General features: G+C 36.7%; 1 long non-coding RNA gene across 2 annotated transcripts in view; it reads right to left on the reverse strand.

Annotated features, from left to right (window-relative positions):
- Positions 1–750: 750 nt before the first annotated feature.
- The window catches only part of LOC309806421, a 59,834-nt gene continuing 32,870 nt past the window's right edge, over positions 751–27,714 (reverse strand). For both annotated transcript variants that reach the window (XR_014294385.1, XR_014294386.1), the window contains 5 exons: positions 22,669–22,737; positions 12,081–12,117; positions 4,699–4,777; positions 2,776–2,922; positions 751–846 (listed from right to left, as the gene is read on the reverse strand). This is a non-coding gene — a long non-coding RNA (uncharacterized lncRNA). The remainder of the gene's footprint in view (positions 847–2,775; positions 2,923–4,698; positions 4,778–12,080; positions 12,118–22,668; positions 22,738–27,714) is intronic.

Here is a 27,714-nt window from a genome sequence, read left to right on the forward strand (position 1 = left end):
TATTCTGGAAAAGATTGAGTATAAGAAATAGTATGAATTATACTCTCTTTTTGTGATTATTCCCTCTGCAATGTCACTATTAACCAAAGCCAATAAATAGTAAACTTCTCATTTATTCATTATTCCTACTGTTGAAATTATGATGAGGCTCCAACATAACAGCTTCCCTCAATCATCATTTTGGACAAACAGAACATTCTTTAGAAGCATATGGATGTGTGGGTGTGGGTCTGTGGTGCGTGGTGTGGGGGAAGGATCATGAAGGCCTGGAAAAAATAATACTTTGAAACTCAAAAAGCAAATTGCACCTATTTCAGCAAATTGGAAATTGATGGTGTGTAACTCTGAAGGGCTTAGCAGTAGCTATTATTTCCATCCAGGCTATTATTAACTGGTAATATTTTCTCTAGTAAACATTCAATTACCATAGCAACAGGAGTCATGTCATGTGGACACAAGCACTCCCCGGTTTTGCCAGAGAAACGGATGGTGTTTTAAATGAACTTTAGAAAATGTAAAGAGACCTGCCAAAAAAATATTTTGGGAATACTAAATTCAATTTTTACTGGAGACAAAGGAAAGAAGAGAACTCTGATAAATTGGAAACTTCACAAACTCCGCTTCTGTTATACTGCACCTGGAACCTTCTCAACAAGCACAGAAGTGTCTTTCCTCCTGTCTGAGCCAAACCCTCTGCTGTGCCCTAGGTGTCATCCCATGTCCCCTTCTCATGCACTTACTTACAAAGTCAAATACAGCTTCTAAATCTTCTAGCTTCAGTCTCTTCCCCCACTGTCTCCCCATGGATATCCTTTAAATTATCATTTGTATTGACATGCAACATGCCTGAAAAACATAGCAAATCATAAGAGTACAGCACAATAAACTATTTCAAAGTGAACTAAAAAAAAAACCTATGTACCCACTGCACAGTCAAGAAATAGAATACAGCAGTACCCAGAAAGTCTATATACACTCTAGTCTATATATTAGTCCCCTGACCTGAAAGGTGACTGCTAGGAGTTAATTTTCCTTGTGTTTGAAATTTATATAAATTGGCTTCATATTACACACTCTGTAGCATCCAGCTTCATCCACTCAAAAATATAGTCAGTAGAATTATCCATATTTTTGCATGGAAGAAAAGTATGTCCATTTCATTACTCTATTAGTTTTCTACGGCTGCTGTACCCACAAAGTAGGTTGCTTAACAGAAGTTTGTTGTCTCACAATTTTGGAAGCTAGATATCCAAGATCGAGGTGTCAGCAGGGCTAATTCCTTGTAAAGGAAGATCTGTTCCATGCTCGTCTCTCCATTTCTGGTGGTTTGCTGGCAATCGTTGGCACTTCCGGGCTTGTAGGTGTATCATTTTGTTCTCTGCCTTCATGTTCGCAAGGCATTCTCCCTGTTTGTATCTCTCTCTCTTCACAAGGCATTCTTTTTATAAGGTCACCAGTCATATTGGATTAGAGACCCAACCTATTTCAGTGTGACTTCATCTTAAATAATTATAACCACAATGACCTGATTTCCAAATAAGGTCACATTCTAAGGTTCTGAGGATTAGGACTCCAACATGTGAATTTGGAGGAGAACACAAAGCCATAACAAGTGCTATAAATTATTCCATTGTATAAATATACCACAGTTTATTTATTCATTCTACTGTTGTTGGATATTGGGTAATACCTAATTTGGGCTACTCTACACTGGGACCAGGGTTGATCCTTGACAAAATCAAAGAGCATGAAATTTGCCTTTGACATTGCTTATTTCTTTGTGATGGGCATCCCACTGTATATTTTCCTCCCTTCTCAATGTCTTTTTTCTCTACAGATTCTATATTTTTCCAGCTGCTTAACAATTAATAACAATAAGGTTTGCTGATTTGGTCTTCGGAAGTTACACCTCTGCCCAAATTTCCCTGTAGAAGGAGATTCCAGAAGAACAGAAATCATTTAAACTGAATGGAATGCCTCTCTAGACTTGAACTTCAGAATGTGGGAAATATTCAGAGGAGAGCTGGTATGATTTTTCCCAAATCAAACAGGAAATCCCATGGAGACTTCCATTACACAATAGGACCCACACATAGTGTGCTAGTAGATACCACATGATAAAATGATAACAGGTACTTCATTACTTCCTCAATAATGCTGCACGGAAAACATCCACTTTGACTATCCATAGCTTAGAACAACAATTATTTATTCTCACAGAACTGAGTGTCAGCTACAGTTTGGCTGAGCCAGGCTGGACTCCTGATCCAAGCTGCAAGATAGGTTCAAGTCTGCTCAACATTTTTTTTTCCTGGGGTCCAAATTTCAGAGGCAAGAAAGGTAAGGTTAGTGGGCAAAAACATTTCAAGCCTCTGTTCAATTCAGCATCTCAACCTCACCTCAATTCAACATCTAATTGACTAAGGTAAGTACCATGACCAAGTAAACAGAAGTAGGGCAAGGAGGTATATTCCTCCATGGAGATGAGGAGACTGAATATTTGTTAAATAGTAAGGTAATCCACCACAGAAAAGATGAGAAATTTCTATGTTTAGATGACATAAGGTAGAGATAGAGACAAGTTGAAATTATTTGCCTCTGACTTGATGATTTTCTTAGATTAGCTAAGGACTTCTTAGGCTGAATATCTTTCCTGATATTCAAGATATAATGGTGAGCTGACAAGATATAATGGTGATTGCATTAGTTTGCTAAGGCTGTCATAACAGATACCATAGACTGGGTGGCTTAAACAATAGAAATTTATTGTCTCACAATTCTGCAGGCTAGAAGTCCAAGATCAAGCTGTTGACAGGGTTGGTTGCTTCTGAGGCCTCTCTCTTGGCTGGTAGATAACTGACTTCTTCCTGTGTCCTCACATGGTCTTACTTCAGTGTGTGTCTGTGTCCAAATTTCTTCTACCTATAAGGACACCAATCATACTGGACTAGGGTCCACCCTAATGACCTCATTTAAAATTAATTACTTCTTTAAAGACCTTATTTCCAGATACCATAACATTCTGAGGTACCAGGAGTTAGGATTTCAACATAGGAATTTGGGAGGGACACAACTCAGCCATAACAGTGGCCAAGAGCATAGACTATGGAATCAAAGAGAAGTGGATTTGAATCATGCATCCACCACTTTCGAACTGTATGACCAACTTTTCCAAACTCTCCAAACCCCAGTTGTCCCATCTCTAAAACTGGAGATCATAATACCTCCTCAACAGATTGCCTTGCCATTGCTTTTAGGAGTAAATGAGATAAAACACATAAATTACTGCCACAGTATCTGACACAGTATTATAAAACACAAATAATTACAGCTGCTGTTATTATATAACATTTAACATGTAACATATTATATAACATACGATCGATTTGTAAAATCATGTAATATAAAAATCCCCTTTCATCCCAATGAAAACAAGATACCTTCATTTGTAGGCCAGAAACAACCCCTAAATAATTTTATATATTTTTATAAACCCTTTTTCTTTTTAATTAAAGAAAAAAAAACCCACTTTCTTAGTCTTTCCCTACAAAGGTCTTCTGAGCCAGGTATGCACGTTATTTTGCAGCTGAAGAATGTGGATCACATGGAAGTTTAGTGATATGACTGGCAACATGGAGTTAGTGGAAGATAAGCTACTACAAGAATCCAGTCTTTCTCTACAAGCTTGGCTCACAGATCTCAACTGAACTGACTTTACTCCTTTCTTTGCTTTGATGATCACACACAGTTTGATTGGAAAGTTACACTATAATTTCACAGTGATTACATGCCCCTGAAGATCATTTTGTAAGTAAATGTTTTGAAACCAAAGATAATAATTGTTATATGACCATAACCCTTTTTCTTATGCCATATTCTCCACCAAGAATTTAACCAAGCTAAAGTTACACTTCGGAGTCTCAGTAGCCTGCTCTGGGCTCTGTTCTGCAGTTCTGGAACTACAATGCCATCAGGCTCTCTGGAGATGCATTACTGTTTTCTGGCCTCTGGGATAACATCTATCCTTTCTACTTAAGCACAAATACAAAGAAAACTGCCACAGTGCTCTCGACACGAGGGCTCTCAAACACAGCACGCTAAGATGAATCAGAACACAGGTCTTGCATAAGTCATTCAAAAGTGGAACATCCTGTCCAGAAGCTCTGAAATGTGTTCCCAATATCTGGACATACCAAAGGTCCTACTCCCTTTTTAGAAGCTTCCTAATTGCTTGGCCACATTGCCTCCAGGAACATTGCCAGGTTTGAGAATTCTGTACTCTAGGTTGGTAGCTCAGAGCTAACTCTACCTAATAACTCCAGAGGGTAACTCAGAATTGTGGCTTATTGAGTTCTCTGTTGACAAATAAAGCAATAAACTACAGTACTGTGTAATAGGGACCCCTGTTCTAGGTAGTCTATATTTCCTGCATTTTCAAACCTGTCTGAAATTTTATAACAAGTGATAAAAATTTAGATTGTACCCATATATAGACCTACAGAGTGAATAAGCAATTCTTTACCCATAAGATTATCCTTCTAGCTCATAAGTCCCAGAGTAAAGAGCAAAAGAGAAGTATCTTGACAATTACATCTGCCTTTGGCATTGGACAATAAATTATATTTATCAGCTACCATTTTTCCAGAGTCACAAGAGAAAATGTGACACTTTTTAAAGATAATAACAAAAAAGGCTTACAGTTTACATTCCTTCAGTCTCTGTCACTTAGTTCTCAGAACCCTGTCTCACTCTTCTGTTGTCATGTGGTAAAACTCATCTGGAACACATAATGTTTATATTGATTTTCCTTTTTATTCCATCTTCACTGTTTGGTGTAAAAGCAAAGGCTTTCTGGGCTTAATAATGTTTTTCACTCATTTCGTGGCAATGATTTTTAGAAACAGAAATGATAGCAGTTTCCATATTCACAGTTCCCAATAAACTTGTCAACAAAAATTCTCAAAGAGCTCTCATTAATCACTTTTAGTCATTTCTTCCATGCAAATGAAGAGGGCTAGAACTGATCTGAGCTGTGCTTGCAGTGGATTCCATGGCAAAATCTAAAATAATATTGCTTTTTTTTCCCCAAAGAATTGAAGTTGTCCCTCTATAATTCCTAGATACTGATAATACTAGGGAATCTGACTTTCCTGAAGACAGGAAAATAAGGAGAATGCACCTCCTGTTTGAAGCAGGAAAAACAAGAAAAAGGAGAAAAAAAAAAAAAGCACCTTCTTTAGAACCGTCTTAGGAAAACATATAATTTATGTTTAACAGTTTATATTGTGCTCATTTGAATCCGGAGGATATTGTTTTGAACATTGAACTATTGAAATCAAGAGATAAACAATAGAGAGGATCAAAATTAAAAGTTAAATTCTTGCATGTGTGTAGATGTGTGTCTCTGTGTGTGTTTTCTTCAAATGGGCAAACCAGCTTGTATTTTCTTTCATCTGAAACCTGCTTTGGCAAGGATTGCCCTTCCAGAACTTCGGATAAACTATTTAGGTGGGATTTCTGGATTGGTTGCTGGAAATGCGATCCCAATTGGCTCCCTGATTTCCTGTGTAACCTGGAGAGCTTAATCTCTGTACCCTGTTTCCTCATCAGTAACTTTATTCAAATGTGGTTGGGGGTGAGGGCGGAGCGGTGGGAAAGTCACACGGAGGTCAAGAGGGCAAAGGGAGAAACGCAAGGGATCACTTTTTTTAAGAGTAGTAACGTAGATTGCCTGAATATCTCATCAAGCCTTCATGGGCCACACATTTTTGCTGGGAGGATTCATTATAAAAAGCAAGAAAGAGAAAAGATTTTGTAGGTACATCTATCTATATATCCCAAAACTATTATAGTTCTTTAAACTTAGGCTATGGATAAGATATAGAATGAAGGTGGAGTGGTATAAGTTTCTACATATCCATGACCCTCTCTCCTCAACTAAAGCCACTAAACCATCAGATTTGAAAGCAGAGAAGAGTGAGAATGTTATTTAAGTCAGTTTAGCTTTCTTAATGTGACTGTGAAACAGTGGTTTTCACCCCTGAGTGGGCATCAGGATCTCATCTAAATCTTTCAAAAAATATAAACGTTTGGCCCCACACTTACACTACTGAATTAGAATTTCTGAAATACTCATAAATCCCCACAGGTAATTTTGAGAAGCAGCCAAAATTGGGAAATATGTAGGCCTGAATGATTCTGATTTTTTTGGCACTCATAAAGAACATTCTAATCACTGATTGCTATTTTTCTTTACTCATTTTAAAAACGTTAAGTAGACATAGTCTGAACTAAGCACTTGAGTTTGTGTTGAAGAGTTACAATAGGTACTTTCCTGCCTAACACTGTCCAAAAAAGTTATTTGTATTTCAAATTCCTACCACCCCACCATGTAGATCAGCAGAATCTTAGCCCTTGAAAATATCTTTCCCTGGGTCAAGTTTTCACAGCCATGGCACTATTGACATTTTAAGTTGGATGACTCTGTTGTGAGGGACTGCCCTGTGCATGATAGGATGTTTAGCAGCAACCCTGGCCTCTGTCTACTAAGTGCAGTACCGCACATTCTCCCCCCAGTTTTAGCAAACAAAAATGTCTCCTTCATTGCCAAGTGTCCCCTAGAGGGCAGAATCAGCACCAGCTGAGAACCACTGCCTTGTCTGAATGGAGGAAACACACAGCAATAGCATTACATAAAATATTTCTCACCCATCAAGCTTTCCTTGACTTGGGTCTTTCAGAACACTCAGGTGATCTTCCTGATGCTCTGGCAGTAGGGAGAACTTGTTCCATCCATTGATGGAAAAGATTCTCCCTACTGCTACCACCATTTGTTGCATCCTTTAATTACCACCTCTACTCTACTATCCCTGCTGTCTCTACCAAGGAGAGGTAATTACTAACCACTAATCACTGCTCCATTCCACCATTTCTAGGGGCAATCATGGCACTATTAAAGGCTATTCTCCTTCCACAGACCTCTCCTGTGAAGCTATCCCCTCCAAGTTAAGTCCATCTCAAAGAATTAACTGCTAGAGGCTCTAGACATCAGGCATCACTGTGACCTTGGCACAGTATTTTTTTTAACATCTTTATTAGAGTATAATTGCTTTACAATGGTGTGTTAGTTTCTGCCTTATAACAAAGTGAATCAGCTATATGTATACATATATTGCCATATCTCTTCCCTCTTGTGTCTCCCTCACTCCCACCTTCCCTCTCCCACTCCTCTAGGTGGTCACAAAGCACCGAGCTGATCTCCCTGTGCTATGTGGCTGCTTCCCACTAACTATCTACTTTATATTTGGTAGTATATATATGTACATGTCACTCTCTCACTTCGTCCCAGCTTACCTTTCCCCCTTCCCGTGCCCTCAAGTCCACTCTCTAGTAGGTCTGTGTCTTTATTGGCACAGTAATTTGATGGACCCTGAAAATGAGTGAATTGTATTCCCTCTGAGGCATAATAACTATGGTTAATTATTTGTCATTGTACTTTTTCATTTCTTTTACCATATTCTTCCCTGAATAACTGAAGTAACAGGGAGGGCTTTCTTTATACAATCTTGGAGAGATATAGTCTGAAACAAAGTTACCTGAAGCACTGGATAGGTTTTGTAAGTCAATAGTAGAAGCAAATGTCATGAAAGCCAAGATGGTACATATGCCCATTCTGGGACTCAAATTACATCCAAAGGGTAAGAAGGTAAATGGGAAAGAGAAAATCTTGAACTGACAAAATTTAAATACTAAATTGATAAATGTAAAGGCAGAGTAATTATTTCAACTTAAATTGGAAATTCGAGTTTTCCTTGACAGTGGCAAGGAAGCTGTTAGAGTTAGGCTTGGGTATAGAAAAGTTATTTTTAAAAATATATTTCTGCAGGTGTGAATCTGTAAATGTTTAATGACAACCCCTACACCATTTTCACCCTGGACAAAAGCCTCTGAACTCTCCAAATGATCTTCCCACTTCTGCTTGAGCCAACAGTTTTTCCATTTCCCCCTCAGTGGAAAAGCAAACTCAATTCTATGACAATAGTTTTTTTTTAGCTTTTTTTTGTCCAAAAGATTGGTAATATCATGTAAAACTTTTGAGTTCACAAAGTGCTTTCTTGTCCATTATCTCAATAATTATCTTCATTTTTCAACTAAGAATCAGGCAAAGAAAGATGAAGTAACTTGCTCAAAGTCAATAAATAACAATTCTCAGACTACCATGTTGATCTGCTGATTTAAACATTGTGTACTGTACAATGTAGCCTGTTAGCTAAATATTCCAAAGTGTTTTCGGTTGACAGGAAATAAATTTTATGAATATCTTAGATTATAAAATAATTGAAGCAGAGGACTACCTTCCATGTTTGTTGATTTGCATCATTTGGTACATAACAAAACAGTATTGCAAGGGGCACAGATGGAAATGAGATCCTTGCAATGTTATGACAGCATCTTGGCTGGTTTCTTAACAACCTATTTTGTTTTATGTAGGCACCACTTTCTCTTGGCAGATCCCTGGCTTGACTTCCTTTTCATTCTGTGTTGTTTTTGCTGCTGAGGATCTCTGGGATAAGCCTCATCACGTACTGAAAGCCTGTGTCCTGGAATGGTTTGTCTTACAGTTCAAATACTGACTATTCAAACCTCCCTGACCCTTTCCTCTAAAGGTCAGTACATAATGGAGTCATTGTCGCTCATGCTCAGATACAAATACTGTGTTCAGTTTTATATTCCATTCTAATGAATACGGTGAATACATATCATTCCTCTTCCTGTCCACACCCTTCCCAAGGATCTATAAAAAGGGAGGGGACAGGTGGGGTTTTCCCTTTTTTTAATCAGGTTTCCTGGAGTTTTCTATTGTTTCAACTGGGAATAGTCTACTAATAAGCAATTAATATTCTGAATTTATCATCTTATCACAGAAATTTCCAAATCCTTTTTGATAAATAGAAATCATTTTCCAAATGTTCTCAAGGGAAGCAGGAACATCCCTAACTACTAGTCATCTGGTACAAGAACATTTGGTCATCCTAGCTCACAATCCTGATACAAAAATTTTCACCCAGTATAAAAGGCAACTGCTTAATATTAGTTATGACTAGGAAAATTCTGGGACAAAATACTATTAGTGATGCATTTTATTAACTGGATATTATTCTCATTCCTTCACTGCTTCCTATTTATGGAAACTTATGGGTAGGTGAATTATGCTAGTTACAACTATTAGACAAACAAATTCTCTAAATAAAATTCTCAGTAAATTGAGTAGGAGGAGAGAAGAGAGAGAGGAGAAGGGGAATGTGAAAGATAAGAAGCCCATAATTATCATCAGTACAGAGTGAAATTATTACAGCTACAGATTTGGCTTCTCTTAAACTCTGGAGGCTTGGCAAAAAGATCTAAATCTGCAGGGTTTTTCCAATGAATGTGTAAATATAGTATGAATTGTCATTTCTATAAAAGCCCTTTGAGGTTGTATGTGACTGTATTTTTGGCTATTTAGGGCAATTTCATCTTATTCCGTGACTACCACCAGCTGAGGTTTCTTCCTTTGCCTCCCCCATAACCAAAGGTCTACCTGACATCTCTGCTTAAATGGTTCATTGGTACCAGAACCTCATATATCCCAACTGAAGCAATTCCTTTAAGTAAAATGGAACAAGCATCTGAAATTCCTAAACTTGACATATTTTATGTCTATTAAAAAATATGTTTGACAGGTGAATACAAAAGTAGAATATGCTAGGGACTTCCCTGGCAGTCCAGTCGTTAAGACTTTGGGCTTCCAATGCAGGGGGCATGGGTCTGATCCCTGGATGGGGACTGAGATCCCACATGCTGCAGACAAAAAAAAAAAAAAAAAAAAAAAGTAGAATATGCTACTATAAAAAACTAAATTAACTATATGGGAATGAGGACATTAATACCTTAGTTAATATTATTCCAGTGTTTACTTGCTTTTTTGATTCTCCTAAAGGCATGGGTAATTATTAGGTTAAAAAACTGATGGTATTAAGTACCTTTATTATAATCATAATGTGTTCCTATGACACCATTTTCCCCTAAAACTCCTGTGTGTCTTCCCTCTTTCTTCCTATCCTTATTTGCTTACCTATTATTCTTCATTTTATTTACTTTACTATTTAGGATCTTTAATGCTCAATTAATTAAAAATATATGATCAATTATCTAAACAAAATTCTTTATTTTCAAAAATAAATATGGATTACCAGCCATTTAAAAATCAAAATATTCAATATATCAGAAAATAGACATTACTACAAGTGGGTTTATTTTTGCTTATTTGTAACACTTGGTTACTGTTCTAATCTAACAGTTCATAGTGATAATCTTTACTTTAAACAATCTCATAATGCTGTTAATGGTTTTATTTTTTACACTTGACCCATCCATAAAAGTACCTACATGACATTATAATTTAGCATTATTAGTGGTTAAATTCCAAGCTAAAGCACTCAATTAGAATGAGACCTCTGATTCTTGAATCAACAATTTTCATATGTTCTATTTTTAGAATGTATAAGTTATGTAGTCTGTGATGTGTCCAATAGGGTGAACATGATGAAATGTATAAAACCTTACAAGTAAGAATGAGGCCCATTAGTCAAATTGTGCTTTTAATCTGTAAAGGCATTACATCATGAGTCATTTAGAGGAAAGGGTAGAGTTTCCTCTTGAATTCATTACAGAATGAAAAGTAACATTTAGAAGATAGAGTGTACAAAATGAAATTGTACCTCTCAGGTATAAGTATTTTTCCCATGAGAAAGTACACCTTCTATTTAAAAAGAGACCAACAGTATTCTTTCTCTAATTCTTAATACAAAAATAACTGAAACCTATGAGCTCATTAGTGAAATCTCTAGGACTCCTGATGCTAAAAAGAGGGAGTGAAAATCAAGGCCATATAAATATATAGCAAAGAGAGATTGTTTCATTTAGGGAAATGGTATATGTAGATTTTTTAACTTGTGTCTAGAAAATTTTCTAGCAACAAAAAAATCCAGTCAAAACATATTTCTTGAAGAGCGCTGGGTAAATAAATTGGATGGCTTCTCTCACATTCTTACCTTATGATTTACCAAATTAATATTCAGGAATTTCCAAAATTCATATCCTTGATTAAACATTAAAACAAGTGAAAATTAAAATTTTAATGTATTTTTTTAAGATGGCAATAAGTAGGCCATAATATAAAAAGCTAGTGAGTATCAGTTCTCTTCTCTTCCAACCAATATCCTGACCTCTCAGCTTTCTCGTTGTAAATGGGGAGTTTTACAAATCCTTACCTATTTTACAATGTTACTATGAGAATAAATTCAAGTGACGTATGTGAAAGAATTAGAAACGTGAGCTATATCAGGATCATGTAATGAATAGTTGAGAGAATTTGAGCATATTTAGCCTGCAGAAGAGATGATTTGGGGTGCATGGAATAGATGTCAAAAATATTTCAAGGATTAATCCATGGAAGCAAGATTAGAACTACTCAATATTACCTTCAACACACACACACACACACACACGCATGTGTGAATGCACACACAAACTTATAGATATATATTAACAGAGAAAAGGGTTGGAGTCAATGGAAAGGAAGACATTTCTAAAGAACTTTGAGAAGTATGAGTTTCCCTACACCGGAGATGTTCAAATATAAGTTAAAAGACATCAGACGTTATTATAGGAGCTGAAGAGAAAGTTAATTTACCAAAGGGCAACTGGGCTATATGATCTTTATGTCTATTCCAGAGTTAAGAACCTAGTATCTTGAAATGTATACAGCATAAACATATAGAATTACTACTGATCTTGTTATTTTCAACGTTCTTTGCATAAGTGCCCAAACTACCTGAAGCGTGGGCTTCATAAAGCTATAAGGTTCTTTCACAGGGACAGTATTTTTATACTTTCATCATCTCCATATGAAGGAGAAACTAAGCAAGCAGAAGTGCTAGAAATGTTAGTAGGAGCAAACCACCAAGTACGTAAATACATATGTAACAGGCTGGAAAACTGGGCAGGGAGGAACGTCACAATAGAGGATGAGGCCTTACCTAATGGCATTGCTTTGCCCTGGGATTAGCTCTGTGCCTGCAAAAAAATGAAGAAATAAATAGGTCACTTATATGGTTTGGGTTTAACCAAATTGATAAGATCTGTGATGTTGAAGACTTTGTGTCTAGCTGTGAATAGATAAAACGTGTAAAAAAATCATTTTAAGTGATTATACAAATAATTTATTATAATTATGAAGAATAAAATTGATAATCACTAAATTAAATAAATTACACATAGACTAGTTAATTCAGGTCCTAATCTTTCTTTTCCTCAATATCATTGTTCCTCGTTGTTGTTTTTCCATGAATTACCCAGATAATTTCCTCAAAGCTCTATATCTTTGCCTTTCTGCAAACACCCTGGGTGAGCTGTGAACACAATGTTAACACTCTGGCAGTGTTCTGAGGAACTTTGGCAACATCTAGCCTTTTGCTGGGAGGCCTGGAACTGCCTCTTAGCCCAATTTTAGTATCAAATTAAAAATATACTCAATATTAAATCAAAGGGACATAAAAGTTTATTTAATAAACATCTTGGGGTGTCGTGCTAGAAGTTGGAGCCATGAAGATAAACATCACCAACAATGAGATCTTGTGGTTCAACAGACCCATTTCAATCTCTCCGTATCCCACCTTAAAATATATATGTACACATATTCAGGAGTCTCAGATGAGTCCTTCATAAGGTACTTGTGTACCTTATTATAAAGAAATTTCACAAATATGGTAAATATTTGTCCTAAAAGCCCTTTAAATAGAGTACCATGTTGACCTATAAATTTTAGTCTAGATCAAATGGCAATTTTATAAAGTTTTTTATAGTAAAGGCATATATATATAACCCACTAAGTGAAACTTATTTCAAGTATTATTTCTTAAATTAGCTTTTAATTATAAATAGTTGAAAAATCAATTTTAGATAAATATGGCAATAGAGTTAAGCTGTGGCTTGCCTGAAAACTCAGATATTAGTGTACAGATATCTCACCAGAAATGGAAACAGTGAAATCTAAAGTTCTCAAAATGTTCAAGAAAAGTCATCCTATTATACAAACAGCAATACTTCATTCCTTAATCTTTTTTTTTTCTTTTTAGCCACTACAGTCCACTAAAATAGTTATCCATGTTACAAACCATTTCAACAGAAAGAAAATCTCAGAAAATTAAACATATTTAACTGTCTAGAAACCATCAACTAAATAGGAAGTTCAAACTAAAATTTTGCACTTATAAGATGATAATAGTTATATGTGCTTTATTCAAATCAGAAAATATCAATTTGTAGCAACTAAATAGAGTCCAGATGAAGGCAGAGATGTAAAAATTCACCTCTTTCCTGGTAGCTCAAAATAAAAATGGAAATACAAAAATGTTTGAACTTGAATGAGACACAACAACAGGCAAGAACAACTTGTACAGAATTTTCCGTTGCCCTTGTTTCATCTTCTTCCTCTCTCCTTCATTAATCTTGATTCTCTTAAGATGGGGAAGGAGAAGGACAGTAAGATGGGAATGGGGGTGAGTAGACAGAATTGCTGGGAAGGAAAATAACATGGACACCTTCTTCTAAGAACTGGGTCTTTTCAATTTATAATTCCCCAGGGTCTAATATAGTCCGTATAACAAAACAGACATACAATAAATATACATAATGGAATTAATGTTTTCTTCCAATCTTTGAGTTTCATTTCTCCTCCTTTCTTCTCCTCATTCTTCTTTCCTTTCACCTCCTTCTCACACAATTACCCGATTTAAGCATATGTCTTTCAAAAGCATAGCCCACTTCCCAGATACCTTTTCTAGATGAATTCAAGCTCCTAGATAAAAGTGAAAGACCATAAAAATATCAATATCTGGAGATAAAAATAACTAAAGGGGTAGGTACTCTTTTAGTTCAGAGCCAGGCAGGAAAATTCTTGCCCTATCCATCATGGTCTGCCCAATCCCATTAATTTCTTGGTCTGGTTTTGCTAGGGGATAAAATCCAGAACCCCTATGCTGACTTAAAACACTCAATTTGCTGGTATACTGACCAACTGAGTCAGAATCACCTGACATCCTTATTAAATATACAAATCCCAGGGTCTCACCCCAGACCTGTTCCATAAGAATTCTCTGGGGAGGAGAGATATGAGTATTTGCCTTTTTCTTGAGCTCCCAAAGTGATTCTCAGTGCAAAATATAGTTTGAAAACCACCGTTCTAGAACATCTGACCCAATTTCTAACTTCCTTGAACTTAGGTTTTCTACACATTTTCCTCAAGAAGATTTTTATTCATTCATTCACTATTCATTAAAGGCCTGGTTCAGACTTCCAGATTCCAAAAGAAAATTAGCCTGAGTTTAAATATGTTAAGTGTTTTTAACCTCCTACAGAAAAGTATCTGCCTAATCAATAAATTAATATATACTTCAGATCATGGATTTTTAATTTTGTTAATTAAAATTTAATTAATTTTATTAATTTTCCTTTAGAATAAATTTCTAATAGCAAAAGCAATTTCTTAAATGTTTCATTTGAATCCGTCATTATGAATATCAATAGCTCCATAAGAAAGGTTATAAACATGGTACATTAATAAAGAGTGAGGGACTTCCCTGGTGGTCTAGCGGTTAAGACTCTGCTCTTCCACTGAAAAGGTCACGGATTCGATCCCTGGTGGGGGGACTAAGATCCCACGTGTCATGCGGTGCAGCACGCCCCCCCAAAAAAAAATAAAAAATGAAAGGCTATTTGACTCAATAATGATACAGAGGATTCCCTTTGGGGTGGGATAGGGAAGGTGGGAGGGAGACACAAGAGGGAAGAGATATGGGGATATATGTATAAGTATAACTGATTCACTTTGTTATACAGCAGAAACTAACACACTATTGTAAAACAATTATACTCCAATAAAGATGTTTAAAAAAATAATGATACAGATCCAATTTGGAAGCATAATTTCCATCACACCTTCCAGCATGACGGCCTTCATGGGTGTTACACCTGTTTAGTTACACGGAGTCTCACTCTCAGAAGAGGCCCAGCACTTGGTTTAATGTACTGCTATTGCCTTCTTGAAATTATTAATAATCCAAACTTTGAACCTGAGTTGTGTAAGCTGAACCCACTGGGACCATGAAGCACGTGCATGAGCAGAGGAGATACAACCCACTGGGAGGCAGCCAACACATGTGCGGGCTTAGGAGGTGAGCTCAGCCCGTCACTGCTGGAGGTGGGCTGCGTGGAGTCTCTGGCTTGGCTAATCATTGTGCACACCTGGGGTAGCTCTGGGTTCCTCAGAACCTCCAGAAGCAGCCGTGGTAAGATAGGGACCCACATTGACATTGACAGTGGCAGCAATAGCAGCAGTGACAGCAGTGGTTGCAGCCCTGGAGGAAAGGAGGGCCTCCCATGGGGGAAGGACCCTCAGTGGGAAAGCAGCTGGTCTGACCCTGCTTGGAGCTCATCCTCATAGCATCTGCACAGCTATTAACTCCCTGGACTAGCACAGGGACAGAAACTTCCAGTACACAAGCAATAAACTTTGTCAGTAAATTATTACAAAGTCAAAGTGGACATTGCAATAAGACATATCAGTGAGCTATTAGATTTGTCATAGTTTAGAGCCTCTGGTTTTGAAAACTGCTGCAACATTGCAAAGCAGGTATCTGCAGGCTTCAGAAGGGAAATTTAAAGATCATCACATTTGATGGAAAAGATGTAGTATTATTATTTTATTCTGGCACAGAAATACTGTATTTTGTATTTGCAAGTTTATGCTGTTATACATTTATCACTATTACTCCTATTTCATTTTATAAGTAACCGATTATTTTTTAAGGAAAAAGCTGTGTATTTTACTCTTTCAACTGAACTTTATAAATTTTCTTTTTTGAATGAGGAATCCTGCATTTTCACTTTCAAGTGTGTCCTGAAAATGACATAGCCATCCCTGCCTGAGAGGAAAAGGCCTTTGAGGCCATTTTATAATTGAGAGGACTAAAATCTGTGAGAGTTACATGGCTTGGCCATCTTCCCAAAGCCAGCTAAGGAGAGTTGGTTCCTAGACTTAGAATTTGAGAAGATAGAGCCTTGAGCCCATCAAGAACCCACCTAGAACCCATCTAATTATGAGAAGGAAAGACTCAGGAGTACTTGCCTGATTAATAATAACCACAGGGAAACAGAGGAGCAGCCAATTGTACACAGTCACCAGGGACAGCAGAGGAAAGTAAAAAATAGGCGTGCGCTCAGTTCCTGGCATCCAGCAGGGGAAGGAGCCCTCAGATTCAGTAGAAACTACTTGTGTTTTTCTTCTCAGTTAAAACCTGCACTCTTTGGTGATTGCCTGTGGGCACCAGCCAAAATCCCTGTGCATTGTAAGTAATTGAGGCCTATTTTGTATACCATCACTTCCAAAATTGTAAGGTGCACACTGATCACCTGGGGATCGTGTCAAAATTCAGATTTGGATTTGGGAGATCTCAAGTGGAACCCAGGAATTTGCCTTTTTAAGCAGCTCCCAGGGACCACTGCTGCTGCTTGTCCAGCCATCATGTTTTGAGAGACAAATTTAGAGAGACCACTTCACCCTAGAACAGTGCAAATGTGATAGTGTGTACTTACTATGGTGCCATGTCAGTTGTGAAAACACTGACATAATTCCATAAAGACTAATAAACAGCCATTGGACCAGGGCCCACCCTCCCTGGTAATCCAGCTTCTCTCTAGGCCTCCCCAGGACCCAGCAACAAATGGCAGATTCCATTGGGGGCCTCCAGAGTGGATTCAGAACTGTCAGAATTCATTCTGATGGGTCAGTGACAGGCTGACCAGTTCTTCAATGTTCCGACTGTCACTCTGGGAAAGGGCTCCCAGTAAATAAGTGTTAAATGGCCCTGTGGAAAGAGTTCAAGACTTGCTGCAGTATAGACCCCTGCTTATCTTTCCCCAAACTTATTCAACTACTGGTCCTTTTTTGGCAAACGCTGATCTAGCCCACCCCACTCATCTTGCTCATGAGAAAACTGAGAATCAGAAAGTTAAGGTTATTCACCCAAAGTCCGACAGGAAGGGAGAAGCCAATGCAGGGTCAGAAATCAGTTCTCACTCTCAAATATCATGCCCTGTTGAATTTTCCTAAGATAAAAGATGATTTAGTCTGACTCTCATAGACTGGTGACAACCTATAAAGTTGATATTGTGAATCAGTTAAACTATTTGCGTTAATATTATTTAATATATAGCACCATTTCTTTAACTTCAAACTCTCAGCCTTGAAATATATTTTTATCAGGGCTTTAAAGATATTATAGGAAAATTCTCCTGTATCTAAAAATTTTAGGTCATACTGTTCAAAACGCCTCATTGCAGATGCAGAATTGAACTAAAGTGACCTGCTTAACATCACATAGCTATTTAGTGACAAATCCAAGAGCAGGACCCAGATCTCTTTACTCTTCCTGTGGCACTCACTCCTCACAACCACCATTGCATTCACTTTTATTTTTTAAGGCAAGTATCTGTGTGAATGACCAGTTTAGCAAAATGCAAGCTGCCGTGTAACCAGTGTAATCATGTAACCTGACTACAAGTTTACTTTTCTCCGGGACAAGGTGTGAACAACCACTTCTGAGAAGTGAGGGGAGCTTAACAATGATGTACTACTGTAGGCTTGAGGAAACTGCCCTCTACTGAGATGCAGAGGGGCATCCCTTAACTGTACCTAAAGGAAGAGTTTTTGAAAAACAAGGACTGAATCATTCAGTTCCCTGAGGTCCAATGAGAAATAAAGGGAGTAGGCAGAGATATAAGTAGATGGAAGCAAAATGTCTTGCCATGTACCTTGATAGAAAATTATTTTCCAGCTGCAATCATATTCACTTTTACAAGGGCATGAGCAATTGTAATACCCATCGTCCAGCATCTGGCTTCTCCGGCATGGCCTTAGGGCATATCTGTTACTGGGCTGGATGCTCTCTTGTGAGAAATCTGGGAGCTACATTCCCTGCTTTACATCCACCCCAAACCACGAGGACACAGTGGTTACCTTTGTGTTACCAGATAAGATTACAGAAGGAATTAGAGAGGTGCCTGTGATTCCGTTTAAGGCCAACGTAATTTCTACAACCTCGTCATTGAAGGGCTTTGCAGAGGAAATAAGCATCATCAGGTTGCAAGGATGATTTTCCTGTCCAATCCTAAAAAGGAACTGCCCTCAATAAATCATCTTCCTAATGGAAATGACAGAATTATTCTCCCAGGAGGGGTCAACCTGGAGGACTGCACAAACCACACGTCCCGCTCAAGGGTAATAGGAAGGAAATGCACAGCCATCGCTGCCTGGGAGGATCTAAGGCTTCCTAGGGACTGTTCATCTCTCTCCCTCTGAGGTCACTTTTAATGCCTTTTACAAGTCATTGTTTACATATAAAGATAGAACTCCTCTTAGTAAGTAGGCTGTATGTTTTTTTGTTTGTTTGTTTTGTTTTTTTTTAACTCTCTCTGTGGTTAATCACAGAGGAAAGGGAAAAAAGTCCATCATGTATTTTAAGTAAAAAGGAAAGGTGTAAAATTAATATAAAATAACTTGGTATTAATGATGCCAGCAAAAATTAAATAATATTGGGGAAAAAAATCAACTGGTAACAGGGGTAGCTTTTGTGTAAGATTTTATGTGATTATCTTTCCTTCTGTGTGCTTTTTTAATTTTAAAATTTTCTGTGCTCTAAAATTGGATTTTAAGATACTTGTTATTTAAATTCATTTATTCTATAATTCGTAACTTAAAATAATGGTTGGGCTGCATACTAATATCAGAATCTACTTTTTGAAGTGGAACAGAAAGATATGGATACTGTAATGGAATTTTAAAACCAGAAATAATAATTCACTTTCTTCATCAACTGCATTAGTTTAAGAATTTGTAATGAGCTTTGTAAATGGCATTAGGCAAAGAAACTTCAGCTCATTCTTTCTGAAATGAATTTGTTAGAACTCAAGTTTTCTTTTCCAATCAAAATGTTAGGAAATGCCACTCCCAATCTGACTGAGCAGTCAGGCCTTTGATTTCTGAGAAATTCTTGCCCAGCTCACCAGAGAATGAAAGGTCGGCTTTAAGGAAGTTTCTGGAACATGAAGAATCTCAATGAAATTGGCTGGAATTTTTTGAGTGGTGAAAAAAATATCCCTTCAATAAAGCATGGTATATGGGAGTTAAGATCACAGTTTTATCAAATTCAACCTAGGCATTTAGTCAGATCCTTTGAAACTTTTTCCCATGATTAAAATTCTTATTTGTTGCATTTTTGGCATGATGACTAAGTGATTTGGGGCACTGGCCCAAAAATCATAGATTTTTTTTTGTTCTTGTTGCAACAAATTAGAGGAAACCTTTTTTTTTTTTTAACATTCACCATGAATAGCCAGTTTTGGGGGAAAAATCACAACTTGTTATATGTTCTTTTTGCATTTTTAACTCTTTTCCCAAAGATTGCCATGATAAATTCTATGGAAAACTTGAAGACAGCAGTTCTCCAAGTATGGCCCAAGGAATCCTAGGGGTCCCCAAGACCCTTTTAGAGAGTCTACAATTTCCTCCCTCTTCCATCTAAAGATCTGCATAGAGTTATATCATAATAGATTCAATGCAGATGTATATAAGAGAGTTTAACTTCTATTAATCCAGACAATAAAAATATTTGTGAAAAAATGTAAAATAATGCCACTTTCTCAATGTTCTATTTTGAATAATATAGTTATTTTCACAAATATATGTCAGTTGTGTTAAAAATTTGTATTATTGCTTTTTATTACTTTTGTTTATTACTGTTATTTTAATGTAGTAATAAAGATTTTTAATTTTTCCATTTTAATTTATAATACAGTAAATATTGATAGCTATAACCAACCTAAATCAAAGGTCTTTGGTATCTTCAATCATTTTAAGAATATGAAGAGTTCCTGAGACCAAAAAGGTTGATAACGGCTGAAATAGAGAAATTCCTTTCAGAACAAGCTCAGAAAGGAGGCTAGAGGTTGAGAGAACACATGGAATAGAGCTATGTTCTTCTGGCTGAGGTGATCCTCAATCAGCTGGCCCACCATTTGTATAAGCCCAGCCAAGGGCAGATGTATTTGGCCTAGATTAAAAGATACCCAGCCAAACTGTAAATTTCTGAGAACTAATAATTTTTGTTTTGAGCTACTAAGTTTTGGTGTGGTTTCCTGTTCAACATTATTTTTACAATAAATAACAATTTGTTCCTCCTCTCATTTCCACAGAGAATTCACCATATATTTACAATGAATCCCACACATTTATGCTTCATTATATATTGTCCTATATTGTGAAGTGATGTTTCTAAACTGTTTGAAGGAGGAGAAAGATCAAGATAGCAGAGTGGAAAGATGGTGAGCTCACCTCCTCCAAAACTCATCAAAAATACATCTACATGTGGAGCAACTCTCACTGGAAACAAGACTGGCAGGAGAGCTCTTCTACAACCAAGGTTGTAAAGAAAGATCCACGTGGAGTCAAGTAAGAAGGGTAGAGAAGCAATCAGATTGAAACCCACATCCATGGAAGTGGTGTGTGTCTATCACAGGCTCAGAGATCCTCCCTGGGGAGTGAAGGGTTCAAGCCACATATTGGGCACCACAGCCATGGGGTTCAATGCTGGGAAAGGGAGTCCACTTAGCTGGTTTGAAAACAACTATAAGAAAGTGAGACTCTGCTCATACATGCAAGAGTGTATGTACATGCTTGCTCACTCCCAGGAAGAGCATGAAGGAAGCAGATTGAAAACTGCCTGAAGCTCTGACTGGCTCGCTGGAACCACACCAACCTGCAACCCAGCTCACACCAGATGCCTGCTCCAGCCTCTCTTGCTCCAGCATTGCTTCCCACTAGGCTGGACGCTGCCATTCCCAATGAGGGTACACATATACATAGAGGAAATGAAACCTGCTTGAGCCCAAACCTCAGGACTTTTGCTCCAACCCTTTGGGCCCCAGCCACCTCATAAGGCAGTGACAGTCACTGAGCACAGGATAAGCCTCAGTTCACACCTGGATCTGGTTTTAGCCCTACCTCATATCAAGATGGCAGTTGTCAGCACACCCAGGGATAAGACATGACCCATGCTCACTTAAGATCCTGCTCTCCCACCAAAGTCACTGGCCACATACAGACTGCATAGGGATGCCCCCTTAAAGTACACCCCTTCAAGACCAGGACAGGTAACTCTTTCACCTAATTTCATAGAGACAAAGAAATTTAAACAAATGAGAAGATAGAAGAATGTTTCAAACAAGAGAATGAGAAAAAATAAACCTGAAAAAAACCCTAACAAAACAGAGAAATAAGTTACTAAACAAAGAGTTCAAAGCGGCAGTAATAAAAATGCTAACTGAACTCTGGAAAAGAATAAATGAACACAGTGAGAACTTTAACAAGGAACTAGAAAATACAAAAAAGAAACAGAACTAAAGAACACAATAACTGAAATGAATAATACTCTAGAAGAAATTAACAGCTGACTAGGTGATATAGAAAAATGCATAAGCAGTCTGGAAGATAGAATAGTGGAAATCAACAAATCAGAGCAGCAAAAGAAAAACAGTTTTTTGTTTTTGTTTTTTTTTTAATGAGGATAGTTTAAGGGACCTCTGAGGCAATATCAAACATACTAATATTTACATGATTGTGATCTCAGAAGAAGAGAGAGAGAAAGGGGCCAAAAATATATTTGATTAAATTATGGCTGAAAACTTCCCAAGCCTGAAGAAGAAAGATGTACATCCAGATACAGAAAGTACAGAGAGTCAAAAACAAGATAAACCCAAAGAGACCAACACCAAGATATATAATAATAAATTAAAAATAGAGAATTCTAAAGGCAGAAAGAGAAAAACAAAGAGTAACATGGGAACAACCATAAGGCTATCAACTGATTTTTCTGCAGACACTTTGCAGGCCAGAAGGGAGTGGCATGATATACTTAAAGGGCTGAAAGGGAAAAACCTACAACCTGGGATACTCTACCCAGCTAGGTTATCATTCAGAATTGAGAGACAATAAAGAACTCCTCAGATAAGCAAAAACTAAAAGAGTTCATTGATACTAAACTGACCCCATAAGAAATGTTAAAGGTTCTTCCTTAATAGAAGAGAAAAAGTTACAAGAAATAAAAATTTATAGGATAGAAAAAAAAATTCCATTAGTAAAAGCAAAAATTGCAAAAATCAACTATACTAGAATAAACAGTTAAGGGATAAACATGAAGGTGTGAAATATGACATCAAAAACACAAAATGTGGGGGGTGACTAAAAAATGTAGATCTTTTAGAACATGTTTGAACTTAAATGACTATCAGTCTAAAATAAGTATATATAATTATAAATCAACATATATGAACCCCATGGTAACCACAAATCAAAAACCTACAACAGATACACAAAAACAAAAGAGAAAGCAATACAATCATATTGCTAAAGAAAATCATCAAACAGGGGAAGAGACAAAGAAGAAAAAAGGAACTGAGAAGAGCTACAAAAACAACCAGAAAACAAGTAAGAAAATAGCAATAAGTACATACCTATGAATCACTTTAAATGTCAATGGACTCCATATGAATAACCCAGCAATTCCACTGCTGTGTATACATCTGAAACAAACAAAAACACAAATTTGAAAAATACATGCATCCCAATGTTCATAGCAGCATTATTTAAGATTGCTCAGATATGGAATCAACCTAAGTGTCCATCAACAGATGAATGGATAAAGAAGATGTGGTATATATATATATATATATATATATATATATATATATATACACACACACAATGGAATACTACTTAGCCATAAAAAATGAAATTTTGCCATTTGCAGCAACATGGATGGACTTGGAAGGCATTATGCTAAGTGAAATAAGTCAGACAGAGAAAGAAAAATACTGTATGATAACACATATGTGGAATCTAAAAAATACAACAAACTAGTGAATATAACAAAAAGAAACAGACTCACAGATATTGAGAACAAGTTAGTAGTTTCCAGTGGGGAGAGGGAAGAGGGGGGGGTAATATAAGTGTAGCAGTTTAAGAGGTGCACACTGTTAGATATAAAATAAGCTACAAAGAAGTATTTTACAACATGGGGAATATAGCCAATATTTTATAACAACAATAAATGGAATATAACCTTTAAAAATTATGAATCATTATATTGTACCCTGTAACTTATTGCACATCAACTATAATTCAATAAAAAAGTCAGTGCACTAAATGCTCCAATGAAAAGGCATAGGGTGGCTGATTGGATAAAAAAAAAAGAGAACCATCTATATGCTACTTACAAGAGACTCACTTGAGAGATAAAAACACACACAAACTGAAAGTCAAGGGATATAAAATGGTATTCCATGAAAATGTAAATGAAAAGAAAACTGGGCTAGCAATACTCACACCAGACAAAATGAACTTTAAAATGGAATCTGTAACAAGAGAAGAAATATATAACAAAGAAGGGCATTATATAATGATAAAGGATAAATACAAGAAGAGGATATAGTACTCGTTAATATATATGCATCTAATAAAAGAGCACCTAAATATACAAAGCAAATATTAACAGATATAAGGGTAGAAATTGAGGGAAAAGTTGACTGTAATGCAATATTAGTAGGGGACTTTAACACCCCACTTACATCAGTGGACCGATTATTGAGAAAGAAAATCAATAAAGAAACAGTGGCCTTAAATGACATATTAGACCGGTTGGACTTAACAGATAACTATGGGACATTCCATCCAAAAACAGCAGAATACACATTCCTTTCAAGTCCGTACAGAAAGTTCTCCAGGGTAGATCACTTTCCAGGCCACAAAACAAGTCTCAACAAATTTAAGAGGATAAAAATTATATTAAGCATCTTTTCTGACCGTAAAGGAATGAAACTAGAAATCAATTTCAGGAAGAAAAATGGGGAAAACACAAACACATGGATATTAAACAATATGCTACTGAAGAAAACCAATGGATCAATGATGAAATCAAAAAGGAAATCAGAAAATACCTCAAGACAAATGAAAGTAAAAACATAACTTCCAAAATCCGTGGGACTCAGTAAAAGCAGTTCTCAGAGGGAAGTTTATAACAATAAAGGTCTACATCAAGAAACAAGAAAAATCTCAAACAATCTAACATACCATCTAAAGGAGTTAGAAAAAGAAGAACAAAATCCAAAGTCAGCAGAAGGAAGAAAATAATAAAGATCAGAGAGGAAATAAACAAAATAGAGACCAAAAAAGATAACAGAAAATAATCAATGAAACAAAGAGCTGTTTTTTTGAAAAGATAAACAGAATTGATGTCTTTAGCCAGGTTCACCAGGAAAAAATAGAGAGGACACAAATAAACAAAATAAGAAAATAAACCAAAGAAATTGCAGTAATCAATATCACAGAGATACAAAAAATCATAATACTACAAACAGTTATATATGAACATATTGGGCAAGCTAGAAGAAATTAATAAATTAGGATGAATAAATTCCCCAAATCATCCCACAAGGCCATCATTATGCTGATATCAAAACAAAACAAAGATTCTATAAAAAGAAGAATATTAGAGGCCAATATCTCTGATGAATATAAATGCAAAAATCCTCAACAAAATATTAGCAAACTGAATTCAACAATATATTAGAAAGATCATACACCAAGATCAAGTGGGATTTATTCCAGGGATGCAAGCATAGTTCAATATCTGCAAATCAATCAATATGATACACCACATCAACAAAATGAAGTATAAAAATCACATGATCATCTCAATAAACACAGAAAAAGGATTTGACAAAATTCAATACCCATTCATGATAAAAACTCTTATCAAAGTTGGTGTACAGGAAATATATCTCAACAAATAAGGGTCATATGTGTCAAACCCAAAGATAACATCATACTCAATGATGAAAAGCTGAAAGCTTTTTCTCTAAAATCAGGAACAAGACAAAAATGCCCTCTCTTGTCACTTCTATTTAACACAGTTTTGGAAGTCCTAGACACAGCAATCAAACAAGAAAAAGAAATAAAAGAATCCAAATTGGAAGGGAAGAAGTAAAACTGTCACTATTTACAGATGACATGATACTATATATAGTATATCTAAAGTCTCTGCCAAAAAAACGATTAGAACTAATAAATGAATTCAGTAAAATTTCAGGTCACAAGATTAGTATACAGAAATGTTTTGCTTTTCCACAAACTAAACAGGAACCATCAGAAATAGAAAGCAAGAAAACAATCCCATTTAAAATCACATCAAAAAAATAAAATAAAATATCTAGGAATGAACTTAACCAAGGAGGTGAAAGACCTATGCTCAGAAAACTGCAAAACATTGATCATGGAAATTGAAGATAATATAAAGAAATAGAAAGATATCCCGTGTACATGAATTGGAAGAATTAATATTATTAAAATATCCATACTGCCCAAAGTAATCTAGATTTAGTGCAATCTCAATTGAAATACTCATGACATTTTTCACAGAACTAGAGCAAATAATTCTAACATTTATATGGAACTACAAAAGACCCCAAATAGCAAAAGCTACAATGATATATTGCACAGTACAGGGAATAAAGCCAATAATTTATAAAAACTTTAAATGGACTATAATCTATAAAAATGTTAAATCACTATGTGTACACATGAAACTAATATAATATTGTAAATCAACTATACTTTATTTTTTAATGACATAAAAAATTTAAACTACTTGAGGGAATATATCATACCTTTTCTTTTATGGTTCAGTAAATATTTAATTCATGGACTATTTGGGAACCTGAAATTTCTAGACAGAGAAGGATTCTTTAAAATTCCTTATTTCTTACCTCACTCTCTTTTACCCCCTTAATGTCAAAAGAGAGAGAACTTCCCTTTTGAGGAATTAGTTTATCTTTCTTGTGTTTTGTTTGTTTGTTTGTTTTTCTCCAAGGTTCAAACTCAGTGGGCCCCAGAACTCAATGGGTATACAACAATGGCCTGATCATACAACATACAACAATGGCCTGATCTGCCAGAAGAAAACATTTTCAATGTAATAATTTTCACATTCCTATCATCAAAATTCTAGAACTCTGTAATCTGCTTTCTCCATTACTTTTGCTATTACTATTATTTGGGGAACTGTTCAAAAGAAAAGTGAGGAGGAGAAGAACTAAGATGGCAGAGTAGAAGGACATGCTCTCAATCCCTCTTGCGAGAACACCAGAATCACAACTAGCTGCTGGACAATCATTGACAGGAAGACACTGGAACTCACCAAAAGAAGATACCCCACATCCAAAGACAAAGGAGAAGTCATAATGACATGGTAGGAGGGGTTCAATCACAGTAAAATCAAATCCCATAACTGGTGGGTGGGTGACTCACAGACTGGAGAACACTTATACCACAGAAGTCCACCCACTGGAGTGAAGGTTCTGAGCCCCACGTCAGGCTTCCCAATCTGGGGTTCCAGCAACAGGAGGAGGAATTCCTAGAGAATCAGACTTTGAAGCCTAGTGGGAATGGATTGCAGGATTTCGACAGGACTGGGGGAAACAGGGACTCCATTCTTGGAGGCCACACACAAAGTAGTGTGTGCATCAGGACCCAGGGGAAGGAGCAGTGACCCCAGGGAAGACTGAACCAGACCTACCTGATAGTGTTGGAGGGTCTCCTGCAGAGGCGGGGGGTGGTGCTGTGGCTCACCTTGGGGACAAGGACACTGGCAGCAGAAGTTCTGGGAAGTACTCCTTGGTGTGAGCCCTCCCAGAGTCTGTCATTAACCCCACCAAAGACCCCAGGTAGGCTCCAGTGTTGGGTTGCCTCAGGCCAAACACACAACTGGGAGGGAAACCAGGCCCAACCATCAATAATCAAGTGGATTAAAGTTTTACTGAGCTCTGACCACCAGAGCAACACCCAGCTCTACTCACCACCAGTCCCTCCCATCAAGCCTCTTAGATAGCCTCATCCAACAGAGGGCAGACAGCAGAAGCAAGAAGAACTACAATCCTGCAGCCTGCGGAACAAAAACCACATTCACAGAAAGACAAAGAAAATGAAATGGCAGAGGGCTATTACCAGATGAAGGAATAAGATAAAACCCCAGAAAAACAACTAAGTGAAGTGGAGATAGGCAACATTCCAGAAAAAGAATTCAGAATAATGATAGTGAAGATGATCCAGGACCTCGGAAAAACAATAGAGGCAAAGATAGAGAAGATGCAAGAAATGTTTAAAATAGAGAAGAGGCAAGAAATGTTTAGCATAGAGAAGATGCAAGAAATGTTTAACAAAGACCTAGAAGAATTAAAGAACAAACAAACAGAGATGAACAATACAATAACTGAAATGAAAACTACACTAGAAGGAATCAATAGCAGAATAACTGAGGCAGAAGAATGGATAAGTGACCTGGAAGACAGAATAGTGGAAGTCACTGCTACAGAACAGAATAAAGAAAAAAGAATGAAAAGAAATGAAGACAGCCTAAGAGACTTCTGGGACAATATTAAACACAACAATATTCGCATTATAGGGGTCCTAGAAGGAAAAGAGAGACAGAAAGGACCTGAGAAAAT

Source organism: Mesoplodon mirus, assembly GCF_964341445.2.
Source record: "Mesoplodon mirus genome assembly, chromosome: 6".
NCBI lineage: Eukaryota > Metazoa > Chordata > Mammalia > Artiodactyla > Ziphiidae > Mesoplodon > Mesoplodon mirus.